The sequence below is a fragment of the Silene latifolia genome, chromosome X (genome assembly GCF_048544455.1).
Source record: "Silene latifolia isolate original U9 population chromosome X, ASM4854445v1, whole genome shotgun sequence".
NCBI classification, from domain to species: Eukaryota; Viridiplantae; Streptophyta; class Magnoliopsida; order Caryophyllales; family Caryophyllaceae; genus Silene; species Silene latifolia.
Genome location: NC_133537.1, coordinates 315,336,576 through 315,348,505, shown reverse-complemented (window position 1 = coordinate 315,348,505; position 11,930 = coordinate 315,336,576).

The window sequence follows — 11,930 nt, the reverse complement described above, 5'->3', positions numbered from 1 at the left end:
TGGCCCTCACATGAGCGCAATGATGCTTACTCGAAAAATCATACGGCTAGGTTACTACTGGACCACCATGGAAGCCAATTGCTGTAACTACGTCAAACATTGCCACAATTGCCAAATCTTCGCCAACATATACCACCATCCCTTTTATACACCATGATGTCACCCTGTCCTTTCTCAACCTGGGGCATCGACATCATCGGGAAAGTTAACCCGGTGGGCACCAAGGGACATTGTTTCGTCCTTGTCGCCATCGACTACTTCACCAAATGGGTGGAAGCGCAGTCATATGCAGTCTTGACCGCCAAACAAGTAGCCAAGTTCATCCAGAACAACATCATCTGCCGATATGGGGTACCCCATGAAATCATCAGCGATCAAGGCTCTCTCTTCCGGGCGGAAACTCAGGCCTTGCTGGACAAATACAAGATCAAATGACATCGATCATCCCCCTACCGTCCCCAAATAAACGGAGCGGTGGAGGCAGCTAACAAAACTTTTGTCTCCATTATCAAGAAAATGCAAGACAACTACCGCGATTGGCCGAGCAAACTCCCATTCGCACTCTGGGGATACCGAACCTCCAATCGAATACCGATAGGCACCACACCCTTCCACTTAGCATACGGTATGGAGGCGGTTCAACCGGTAGAGTTATAGGTCCTATCTCTACGCATCCTACTAGAGAGTCAAGTTCCTGAGGCGGAATGGACCCGTCGAAGGTACGAACAACTCACTCTTCTAGACGAACGGCGGCTCAACGCCTTGCACGACGTCCAGCTATACCAACGACGTATACAACGGGCATTCAACAAGAAGGTCAAACCCAGGAACATTAAGGAGGGCGACTTGTTCCTCAAGTCGGTCCGAGCACCACTACCCGTCGATCCGAGGGGAAAATTCAAACCCAACTGGGCCGGGCCATACCTGGTCAAGAAAATACTTTCGGGGGGCGCAGTAAGACTGAATGACCTAGATGGAGAGGATTTTACAAACCCGACCAACCTAGACCAACTCAAGAAATACTACCCTTGAACCATAGCAACCAACGATCCAAGCCTAGTTTTACAACTAGCATCCACCTTAACCTTTTTCAAGTCAAGTTCCTCAAACGCGTTCTGATTTGAAATTGCATGTTTTATCGAGTCTAAGTTGTGGCACCTTGCCCGTTTCGAATGTCCTTTGATCTGTCAAAGGCAACGTCCATTTGCATTAAAACAAACAAAAACCCCTGAACTACGAGCATGGTTTGATTTCACCTCTTCAGGTGGATACGTAGGCAGTCCCTCTTATACATGAGGGATACAACCACAAAACCCAATCAAAATTTACAAAACATTTCGAACTACGATCATGGTTTGATTTCACCTCTTTAGGTGGATACGTAGGCAGTCCTTTCTTACACAAGAAGGATATAACCATCCTCATAATAAAAAAAACCCATACAAAAAAACATCCCCATCAAAAAAAAAAGAAAAGGGAAAACCATTCCCTTTCCCACAAAAATACAAAAAGTAGCCTTTCTCCCTTCCTACAAAAATCCCACTTTCCCAAGTGCAAACGTTTAGGATGATTCAAAACGAGTTGCCTTTACAAAATGGATGGAAGAAACAAGCGTTCGCAATTTTTGACACAAGCAATCCTCTTATTTAATTAATAATGGGAGGGATTACAATTTCAACAACAAATAAAGCTCGACGAGTCTGCAACATGTCAAAGCTAAGGTGTCAACTAAAACACCTCACATAATAAAACTAGCACAAAACACACAATAACTAGCTAGTACAACATAATAAAAACTCACAACAATAATGCAACATAATAATAAAGTGGGTAATGAAGGTCTTCACTCTTCCATTCTACCCTTGCCTTTTCCCTCGGGGTACATCTTCCCCTTGTTCTTCTTGTTGGCCCGCCTAGCATGGATTTCCTCTTCAGAGCGGATCCTCAACGAATCTAAGACGGTGACAACCTCCGGTCTAGCACAAGACCTCGTGTTTGGCCCAAAATGAGCCCATGCACGGCCCACCATGTTCTTGGGACCCGAGCTTCTCCTCTTTGGTGGTCTCATCACATCGGGACTAGCTCCATCAACATACTCCTCGAAGAAGGCACGGTTGACCTTGCCAACCTCTCGATACTTCAAGTCGACGACCTCATCCTTACGAAATTTGGAACTCTCTTCCAAGGACGGAGCACGTGACCACTTGACATAAGCGGAAGTCACCCATGTCGTGGCAACGGGGTCTGGTACCTCCCAAAGCGGCCGAGTGGCCCACCATATTTCGAAGACCTCCACAAGCTCGGAGTTCCGAAAAACATTCTCTTGGACAAGGGTATCTTGAGCGGGCACCTTTTATTGACGCCCAATTTGCCTCATGAGCCTTTCAGGATAAATGAAGGAAGCAACCTTCAAACCCACCGCTATCAAAGAACGAGGACTACCACCCGAAGCGGGCAACCCCGTGAAGGACCTCAAGTGTAACACCCCCATACTCCAAGTGCCTTACCAGGACCACTCAGGTATAAAGATGTTACCATCTCGGTTCCCCGAGGCAATGATAATCATAAGACAATAACGAAACAACATTTAAATAGTAATAGTTTAGTGAATGAAATACAATCCAAAACCAAATGCCCAAAATACGGGTTACATGTTCTCAAAACAACTGTCTAACCAACTAAATGAAAGTGTCTGAGAAACTACTAAAGCTACAGCGGAAGACTCTATCATCTGACATTGACAATCCCAGCTAGCCCATGTATCTCTACTCATACCTGCTCAACAACTGCTCACCATCCCCGAATGGATTACCACGGTTTTTAAAACAATAAACGGGGTCAGTACTAATCACACAATTTATATAATCCAACAACACAACAAACAACACAGCTCAATCGTCACAGATATACTCCGAACTCCACCACCAACTCCACAATACTGACTACACACTAAAGTGTGTAGCCCTGCCAGAGTGCCCATCGCAACAGGTCACTCCTCGCCGCCAGTAGGGGACCACAGCCGTTCCCACCTAAGCCCCGCTCATCTCCGTTGAGCGAATAACCCAAATCCATTAATGTGCAATCCCTTCTATGGCGGGTTCCACAGAAGGCGAATAATGGGCGTGAATCCACTCCCGTAAGTGACTCCACTCAGCCAGGGACGCACCTCGAAGAACACAGACAGATACAAACAATCACAACTACTAATCAGCAATCAAAACCAACAACCGTCACAATACTCGTATGATAACAATCAACAATCACAAATCACCACCAACACATTATGAGACTAATACTGAGTAGGGAAACCCTACCTGGAAAGCAACACAGCCAGACGATCTCAACGGCTGTTATCAAAAAGCCTCTTCTACGAATCCTCCTCCTAACATAACATCACATATATCACTAACCACACAAAACCAACACAAATCCCCAATTCCCAAAATTAGGGTTTAACAAGACTTAATTAAATATAACAAATTCGGTACGTAGATCTTACCCTCGACGCAAGGATCACAAAGATGTAAAGAAAGGTGAATTCCGACCTTCCAAGCTCCGGGATTTGTCAATAATGCGATGAATGCGAAGTACGTAGGTTGAAATCTCTTTTGAAAGTAATTAGGTTTGTAAAAGTGTATTATGAAAGTGACGGAATTTTTTATATATTAAATCGCATTATTAACAAAACCCGACAAATCATCCCCCCGTAAACCGGCTACTCGATCGAGTAACTGACGTACACGATCAAGTGCCGCCTACTCAATCGAGTACCAAGGCTACTCGATCGAGTACCCAACATGTCAGAAACTATTTTAAAACGCAAAACACACTTACTCGACAGAGTAAGGCCCACTCGATAGAGTACCCAGAGACTCATAAAACCGTAGTTTTACAGTCTTCCCTCCTTAAAAAGAACTTCGTCCCCGAAGTTCAAACCACAACAAAACAAATACATACTACTATACTCCCGACACAACAACCAAAGCAAAATTCAATCATAAAAACATGCTACCAACCAAACTCAACCTGACTCAACCACTACAAGACATACCGACGCAACACAAAAAGGGTGTAAAAACTCTTAAAAACTCTTTGCGATCATCTCCTACCCCCTAAAAGAAACAAGGTTACGTCCCCGTAACCATACATACCTGATCAAAAAGAAAAGGGTAACGCTCTCTCATGGCCTCCTCTGCCTCCCATGTAGCTTCCTCAATCTCGTGATTAGACCAAAGGATTTTGAGCAAAACTGTCTCACCGCTCCTAGTCTTCCTAACCTTCCGGTCAAGAATCTGCTTAGGTACCTCAAGATAGGACAAGGACTCATCTAGATCTATGCTCTCTGCATCTAACACATGTGACGGATCACTCACATACTTGCGCAACTGAGATACATGAAACACATTATGCACCCTCTCCAACACAGCTGGTAAAGCCAAACAATAAGCAACCTCTCCAACCCGTTCTAAGATCTCATAAGGCCCTATGAACTTCTGACTCAGCTTGCCTTTCTTCCCAAATCTCATAACCCCACGCATAGGAGACACTTTCAGAAGAACCTTGTCCCCAACCTGAAACTCTATATCCCGGCGATGTAGATCTGCATAACTCTTTTGCCTATCCTGAGCCGCTCTCATCCTTTCCCTGATCATCTTAATCTTCTCAACCATCTCATGAACCATCTCTGGTCCTAGAACCACTGCCTCAGCACTGTCGTCCCAACAAATTGGACTCCTACATCTCCTCCCATATAAGGCCTCAAACGGTGCCATGCCAATACTAGAGTGGTAGCTGTTGTTGTAAGAAAACTCAATCAAATCTAACCTCTATTCCCAGCTACCACCAAAGTCCATCACACAAGCTCGTAACATATCCTCTAGAGTCTTGATTATTCTCTCAGTCTGACCGTCTGTCGCAGGATGAAATGTTGTACTCATCTTCAACGTTGTTCCCAAAGATTCCTGCAACGCTTTCCAAAACTTCGAGATAAATCTCGCATCTCTGTCAGATACTATGTCCTTAGGGACTCCATGCAACTTTAGCACATTCTTCCGATAAGCCATAGCTAATTGTGCCTTAGTCCATGTATCTTTCATTGGCACAAAATGAGCTGACTTGGTCAGTCGATCCACTATTACCCATATCATGTTGTTACCTTGTTGGCTCTTCGGCAAACCCACGATAAAATCCATAGAAATGGATTCCCACTTCCACTCAAGTACCTCTAAAGACTGAATCTTACCTTGTGGTCGTCGTTGTTCCCCTTTAACTCTCTAGCATGTCAAACAACGGGCCACAAACTCAGATGTTTCTTTCTTCATCCCAGGCCACCAGAACGTGTTCTTTAGATCTTTGTACAGCTTGTCACCACCTGGATGTACTGAATACGGTGTACAATGTGCCTCTATCATGATTGTCTTTTTCAGCTCCTCATCACTAGGGACACACCACCTCCCATTAAACCTCAGACTACCATATGTATGAATAGAGAATCGAGACACTGTCCCTTTCTCTACTCCAGCCCTCCACTCTACCATCTTAGGATCCAACGCCTGTTTACCTCGAATATCATCATAAAGATCAGGCTGCATTGTCAAATCTCCCATGACATCCCCTCTCTGCATCATATGTATCCCAAACTTCCCCACCTCATCTCTCAACCTCATCAAAGATACAGCTGTACACAAAGAATGTACACTCTTTCTACTCAAAGCATCTGCAACAACATTGGCTTTCCCTTCATGGTAGATAATATCCATGTCATAATCGCCAATCAGCTCCATCCACCTCCTATGTCTCATATTCAACTCCTTTTGAGTGAACATGTACTTGAGACTCTTGTGATCAGAAAATACCTTAAAGGTCGCCCCATAAAGGTAATGTCTCCAAATCTTGAGAGCAAACACCACTGCACCCAACTCTAGATCATGTGTAGGATAGTTCTCCTCATAAGGCTTCAATTGCCTAGAAGCATAGGCAATCACTTTACCGTTCTGCATCAACACACATCCCAACCCATTCTTTGAGGCATCTGTATAAACCTCAAAGTTCTCAATCCCTTCAGGCAATGCTAAGATAGGAGTTGTGGTCAGACGTTCCTTTAATGTTTGGAACGCCGTCTCACAACTCTCATCCCAATGAAACCTATTCTCTTTCCTCATCAAAGATGTCATAGGCCTAGCAATCTTGGAGAAATCCTTCACGAACCGTCTGTAATATCCAGCTAAACCCAAGAAACTCCTGATCTCAGCAACATTCTTTGGTGCTTCCCACTTTGTCACTGCCTCAATCTTTGCCGGATCCAGAGCTACCCCATCCTTAGAGATCACATGCCCCAGAAAAGCAACTCTCTCTAACCAGAACTCACACTTAGACAGCTTAGCATATAACTCATGCTCCCTCAAGGTCTGCAACACAATCCTCAGATACTCCTCATGCTCCTCCTTAGTCTTGGAATAGACTAAGATGTCATCGATAAACACCGCCACAAATTTGTCCAAAAACTGTCTGAAGATTCTGTTCATCAAATCCATAAACACAGCCGGTGCATTAGATAACCCAAAAGGCATCACCACATACTCATAATGGTCATACCTCGACGTGAAAGCTGTCTTCGGTATGTCCACCTCTCTAATCTTCACCTGATGGTACCCCGACCTCAAATCAATCTTGGAAAAGACTGATGCACCACTCAACTGATCAAACAGGTCATCTATCCTTGGCAAATGATACTTGTTCTTTACCGTCACCCGGTTCAGCTCCCTGTAATCTATACACAACCTCAAGCTCCCATCTTTCTTTTTCACAAAAAGAACTGGTGCTCCCCACGGTGATACACTAGGTCTAATATATCCCTTCTCTATCAGATCATCTAACTGTTTCTTGAGCTCCTCCATCTCTTTAGGACCCATCCGGTACGGTGCCTTAGAGATTGGCCCCGTCCCCGGTTTCAACTCAACCGTGAAAACTATCTCCCTCTTCGGTGGCAACCCCGGAATCTCCTCCGGAAAGACATCTGAAAACTCACCCACCACTGGTATCTGATCAACTGTCGAGCTCTCTATCCAGTCATCTCTCATATGGCACAAGATCAAAGGGCATCCCTTCCTCAGATAGGACTTCAAGGTCACCGCTGCAATCAACTTAACTTTGGGTTTGGCCACAAACCCACGATAAGACACACTAACACCCTTAGGACCTCTCAAAGACACTTTCTTTTGATGACAGTCTATCTTAGCTTTGTACTTCCCCAACCAATCCATCCCGACTATCATCACAAAACCGTCTAAAGGAAACTCTAGCAAGTCTACAGGTAGGTCAACTTGCCCAACTATCATAGATACATCCCTATACAACCTCCCACATGATACAGACTCACCCGAAGGTATAAAAACTTTCTGACTTACAGACTCATATCCCCTCTAACCCAACCGTTTAACATGACTCGAAGATACAAACGACTGAGATGCCCCCGAATCAAACAAAACAAAGGTATGAATGTCGTTAACAAGAAAAGTACCAGTGATAACATGTGCGTCGTCCTCAGCTGCTTTCTTGTCCATCATAAACAGCTTTCCACTGGACTTCTGTCCACCTCCTTGGACAGTACTGGCTGATGTGGTCGGCTTAGCACCCGACCTCTGATTGTTGTTGTTGTTGTTCGTAGCTGGTTTCTGATAAGAATTACCGCCATTGCGGTTACCTCCACCCTGGTTGCTCTGACCTCCCCGGTTAGACCATGACCCAACCGGTCTGTTGCTCGCATAACTCTGTGCCGGTCCCTGAGAATAGCTCCCCTGAGCCGGTCTTTGAAAAGCCCCAGGTACACTCGTGCACTCATGTCTCTTGTGGCCTACACCGCCATAGCCAAAGCAAGTCATCCCCCAACTACCACTACCGCTCCCATGGCCACGCCCAAAGGAAGCCCCAGCACTGAACCTCGAACCAGAAGAAAACGCTCTAGCCTGACTGTGGTTGCCTTTCTTGTAATTAGATTGGCCACCACCTTCACTCTCAACCTTTCTTTTCTCACTACCTCTCTCTCCCCTCAACAAAATCAAAGCATATGTTCAATTCCGGGTGAACTTTAATATGCAAGATAAGAAAGTTTCCCTTGATGAGTTGCACAAAATGCTTGTGCAAGCCGAAAGGGACATGGGGCTAAGTGTTAGCACCACCAAAGATGTGCTCAATGTCAATCATAAGGGCAAGGGAACCTTCAAGAAAGGCGGGAAGAAGGGAAAAAAGCGAACTCCCAACAGGAATATAGCTAAAGCTTGTGAAGCTAGTACCTCCAAGCCCAAGTACAGTGCCCCCACCGGGGATAAGTGCCACTATTGTTGTGGTGTTGGGCATTGGAAGAGAAATTGTTCCAAATATCTTGGCGACATCAAAGCTGGAAAGGTTTTTCCAGTAGGTATATAACTATCCCTATCTTTTATGTTTCAATCTCAACCTTGGTATGATGATACAAGTTGTGATGATTACCCTTTTTATTGTAAATATGGCCTCCTAGCAAGGACAAAGGCAAGGAGAAGCAAGCCTAGAGGATCATATGGGAAGCTAGAGTAGCCAACCGTGGTGATGGATCAATGGAAGCTTGGCTTTTATTTGCTTTGTCTTTTATTTTATGATGTATTTTAAAGTTTTTAGAACTATTTTGATTTGCTTGTGTGACTTGGAAATTGGTTTGTATCCTTTAAACACGGGTTGTATTTTGGATATTGGTGATTTGGTTTTCAACCCAAATCACTTGTTTTATTATGTTATTTGTTCTAAAATCATCATCATAAATTACTTGCGTAGAGAAACATTAGATAAACAACTCAAATTGATCAAATAGACGATTATGATGATGGGATCATTATATGTCCATAAGCTATGAATTTGATTCTCCTTATGTCATCATTACTAAAAGTAACAACTTACTTATGTAAGATCAATTAAAATTGTAATGAGTTTTTGAACTCATCAAGTAGGGATTTTACGATACCACATGGACACATTATTTTAAACGGATGGTTAACCATGAGATACCTAGAATAGAGAGTCTATTAAACAGATGACATGGATAAGACTCACATATTATCAAGCTGCCATGTTAGGATGGCCTTTTGAAAGCTAATACATAGTCTAGATAAACTCCTAATACTCCGTTAAATATATATGTTTGTAACTCACAAAACTATCTCTCAAGAAGATAGATGTATTTCTGAGAGATAGAGTGGGAGTAGATTGAATCGTTACAAACATCTCTTATAGTTGAAATGTTACTTTGTAAAAGTAATAGAATTATAGAGTGGGAGTTGGTATTGAACTATTGTCTATGAAGATAGAATGAGAGCATAGTTCAGTGGGAGTTTATCGCACATGTCTTATTGTTTAAAAATATTACTTTGTGAAAGTGATAGTATCATGACCTTGTTACATACGAGCCATCGCATTACAATCCGAAAATTGTTACTCAAGAGTACATTTACTTTAAGGCGAGGGTCTCCTCAAAAGTAAATAGAGCTTCAGAGTACATAAATGCATAAGATTTACATGAAGATGTTGATCAAGATAAATTATGTTAGGAATTGCCGCATTTCATTTTATGAAGAATGGAAAATAGTATTCGCTTTTCTAAAATGGGAATTTAGAGAAGGAAGTGTTTGAAACACAAAATCTTAGATGAAGATCTAAGTATCCTAACATGTTATGCGTAACTTTCTTAAGTGATCCTAGAATGGTCTTAAGCAAGCATTAAAGGATTATACTTTTTCGTTCATGTAATGATGTGAATAGTTCCATTCACATGATTGAAGAATCATGATTATACATGAAGTTAAGTGGGAGCTAGAAATGTTTCTCCATGTCTTATATGTTACCAATGCTCTCTTTTGGCAAGAGTAATTGGGAGACTTGGAATGGGATGCAAAGTATTCTAGATTTTGAATCTATGAGAGAGAATATTGGCATAGAGTTAAGAGTCTTATTAGGATAAGTTCTTTCGTATCTGTTCTACATCAACAAGGTTGAATAGGCTATTCATGTTGATGAAAGTGGAATTACAATGATGGAGTCATAATTGTTCACTGAACCAATTAAGTTGTTGATCGCATGAAATCGAATTCTAATGTTTCCGCCATTAGAATGATCATGTATGCCAACAGACGCACGTGCCATGATGTGATATATGCTGAGAGCACAATAAGTCAATTAAAGGGATAATTCCCATAATAAGGCTTCTGAAAGCCTTAAAGAACATCCTTGAGATTCTAGAGAAGAATTAAGGAATCGTTCACATGTTTGGATGACAAACTAAGTTAGGTGTTGAAGTGTTGCACAAACTTTAGTTTTCAAACTCAAAAGGGATTTGATGAAATCCTAGGGTGACCTATTGACTAAGGAGTAAGAGACTAAGAAAGGTGTTTTAGTTTCGTGCATTGCAAATTCTACAAAAGGATTCTAAGTAAATTGTGATAAAATGGTCAACGAAGGGATTAAGGGTGAATCCCTCAACAAATGATTTTGTCACAAGTTATGTGATAACAGTGGGAGCTTCTTTCAAGTTAAAGAGCTCGGGTCTACTAAGAAGTCTAGACACATACTTTGAAAAATTCATGTCATTAGAGATGACATTGAATGGAAGGAAATAGCAATTAATAAAGTTGGAATATATGGATATCGAGTATATCCACATGCCAAGCTTGTATTGCATTTTAACTAGTGCTTATAATACACTAATGATTATAGAATATGAAGTAGTAATAGTGTATTGACTATTCATATGTGATAATCACATTTATCGTTTGAGTTTTATTAAACTCACCCGCTACCTTGTCGTATCTGGATGGGTTGTTGAGACAAATTGAACCCCATTAAAGTGAACTGGATTGACATGGTATTCGCCCCTAGTTACTTATATGAGGTGACGTCTCGAAGTGACTAGAGTGTGATGCGATTGATGGCAAGTTCAAGTGCCATAGAGTCATATGGGATGACTAGTCGATCACATAGGCAGACTGTATGGGACACTCTGTCGGGCAGTGACCGCTTATAGAGTTCTGGTAATTCACAAAGCCTGGTCGTGGCAAGAGCTACTATAGTATTCTTATGAGTCAATTCTTTTGACTAGAGACTATTCGCCCAAGTTGGCACAACTTCTGATTAGCTTTGATTTATACTCTACGATTTCGTAAATGAGGTCAAACTGGGTATATTTTGGGTTATGATGGACTGTGGCTGAACGAAGGGAATAGGGCGATAGGAATTATCCACCCCTTGTCAGGGTTGTTTGAAATCTCAAGGTCACTCGAGGAGTAGTTAACTGGAAATGCGTGGCCACGCTCGGAAGGTATCTCTGATAGATAATTCCGGTCAGACAGTTAATCTCCAGATCGAGAAAACCACTCAAGATATGATCAAATGTAAGTACGGCCTGCAAGACACCTTGCATTGAGTGGGAGATTGTAATAGGACAAGAGAATTGGTGACGCACACTTGTCGAGGACAAGTGGGAGATTGTTGGGAAATGTGTCCTCAACAATAGTGCGATCACATGATTTAAATATCATAATTAAATCTCATACTAAGAATACATGAGGGATGATTCTTTATACAGTCGACTTACCGTCATTAATCGGTAATGATTGGCTAACTAGAAGTTTGACATTACTGTCGTGTGACGGTGGTGGTCACTTGATCCTTTTAGGTCACACCTATATGATGAGGCCCAAATAGATATTTAATTAATTGTATGCGATACGAATTAATTAATTCCTTAATTATTGGAGTGAAATTTTGCGTCTTATTGTAATGTGATTAAAAAAGATTAAATTTAGTAATTAAGTGTTAAATTACTAAATTAGTTGAGGTATTATATAAGTTTTGAGGTAGAGGTAATTAGTTATTTAAAGTTACAAGAAGTTATAATTTTAACTAACTAG